The 2,468-nt window shown below is 41.9% G+C and overlaps 1 pseudogene; it reads right to left on the bottom strand.

The window, feature by feature from the left end:
• Window positions 1-648: 648 nt before the first annotated feature.
• On the bottom strand, window positions 649-1,699 carry LOC143934470 (ADP/ATP translocase 2 pseudogene; annotated as a pseudogene).
• Window positions 1,700-2,468: the final 769 nt, after the last annotated feature.

Genomic DNA, 2,468 nt, shown 5'->3' on the forward strand with positions numbered 1-2,468 from the left:
AGGAGGGGGGTTTAAGTGCCCAGTAAGCAAGTGGTTAAGGATGAGCCAAACACCCCTCGGTTTGGTTCGCACCAGAATATACCGAACAGGCAAAAAATTTGGATGAACACCGTTAAAGTCTATGGGACACGAACATGAAGAATCAAAAGTGCTAATTTTTAGACATCTGCATTAGTTTTCGTCCGAATGCATTTTTGTCCGAATTTCAGGTATTTTCGTTATCGTTTAAGTGCAGAATCCGAAAAATGAAAGATCCAACATAAATAAATGCTTTATTTTAGTTTTCGTTGTGACAACAGTTTGATATAGATAGGAGATTCAACATGACGCTGACAATAACAATCTGTGTCCATGGAACCTGTGGTCGAATGTGCCTAACCTTTTTTTTTTTTTTAGATCCATATTTTTTATTTCCTCCAACCTAGGTTATTTAAAAACATGACTGAAATAAAAAATAAAGAACGTTGAATTGAGTCCCATCAGGTAAGCCCACTTATCAGATGTGCACTACAAATGCAGGCCCCACTGATAGTTAAGTGGGTATAAAGGGAATGATTTATGTTAATGTGGAAAGCTGGTGAAATGGAATAAACTTGTTTCCCCAAATATCAACCAGTAAAATTAACAGTTACATTTTATAAATAAAGGTGTGCTTGACAAAAACAAAAAAAAGAAAGTCCAGAACATTCAGGGTATGTTACATAATACAGCATGCCAGGTCAGACATCTGAACAAGGATAAACTTAGATGACTTTCTTGAGCTCATCGTACAAGACCAAGACAAAAGCACCACCCATTCCTCTGAGCACGTTGGACCAGGCACCCTTGAAGAAAGCCCTGCCACCTTCATCTTTTGCTATCTTCTTCCAGCAGTCAATTGTGCCACTGTACATGATCTCAGCTCCTTTTCTTCCAGACTGCATCATCATACGACGACGGACTGTGTCAAATGGGTAAGAGGCAAAGCCTGCCACTGCTGTTACTGTCTGAGCAATCATCCAGCTGATAAATATGTGTGTGTTCTTGGGATCTGGAAGCATACCTTTAGCTGTGTCGTAGATTCCAAAATAAGCAGCTCTGTAAATGATGATTCCTTGGACAGACACATTGAAACCTTGGTAGAGACCTTTAAGCCCATCGGATTTGTAAATCTTGGCAAGGCAATCACCAAGACCCTTGAATTCTCTGCCAGCGCCAGCCTTTCCAACATCAGCAGCTAGACGGGTTCGAGCAAAGTCAAGTGGGTAGACGAAGCACAAGGAGGTGGCTCCAGCAGCTCCACCAGATGCCAGGTTTCCAGCAAAGTAACGCCAGAACTGGGTCCTCTTGTCAACATTATCAAGGAAGATCTTCTTGTACTTGTCTTTGAAGGCAAAGTTGAAGGCCTGGGTTGGGAAATACCTGATCACATTGGCGAGGTTACCACGCCAAAAAGACAGGAAACCTTGTTCTTTGGGGATACGGACAACGCAGTCCATGATTCCTTTGTATTGCTTGTCGGCTGTGATTTGTTTGCTTGCATGTTGGACTTGAAGCAAAAGCTTGACTCGTTCAATGGGCGCTACAGCGATCTTGGAGATAGCAGCGGCCACGCCGCCGGCCAAGAAGTCCTTGGCGAAGGAGATTGCTGCGTCGGTCATGATGGCGGCCGGTGTTCTAGGAGAGTGGCTCTTACTGCAGCACTAAGCTTCCGAGGGCTGGGCGAATGTGCCTAACCTTAGCTCTATTAGTCCAGGATTATTCTACATAGAGAGAAAAGATTTGACAGAGAGAGAAAAGATTCGATAGAGAGAGAACAGATCGCTGCTGGAATTGGGTGGGGGAAGTAAAATAAAAATAATGATGATGATAAATGTTATTGGCTGATTGTAACCAAGGAGGAGGAGCAGTAAAATAGCTAGAACTAAGTACACACGTACAGCCAACTTACTTTCACTTATGATTGCTAGCCGAGAGAGACACACACACTGAATCATTTCAGAAGACAGTCAAGCTTAGCTGGTCCATTTGTCAGAGAACCTAAATTATTTAGCAATTAAGCATAAGCACAGCAGCAGAACAATGAACAGTGAAGCAAGCTACAGTTCAACTTAACTTTTTCATAATAATCTGCTGCTATTGTGTTAGTGTTGTGAACCTGATAGTGATACTAGTGTTGCTAGTGTTGTGATAGCCTCAGAGGCTGCCCGTGTTGAATATACATTCAACCTGAACGACAAAGATTCGACAGAGCAGCGAAAAACATACAAACGTCAAATCTTTGGCTTATGGTGTCGAAAGTTCTAAGAAGATTCGACGGAGCAGCTAAACTATACGGAGTCATACAGTTTAGCTTCTCCGTCTAATCTTCTTTGAACATTCAACAGACACCATAAGCCTTCAATTGCAGATTCGACCTTATTTCATTTGGATTTTCGGACGAATGCAATTTTTTACGAAAAACTAAATAAATAAAAATGAATTTCGGG

This window comes from Lithobates pipiens, unplaced genomic scaffold, assembly GCF_037356315.1.
Source record: "Lithobates pipiens isolate NorthernLeopardFrog02 unplaced genomic scaffold, aLitPip1_a1.2 Scaffold_27, whole genome shotgun sequence".
Lineage (NCBI taxonomy): Eukaryota > Metazoa > Chordata > Amphibia > Anura > Ranidae > Lithobates > Lithobates pipiens.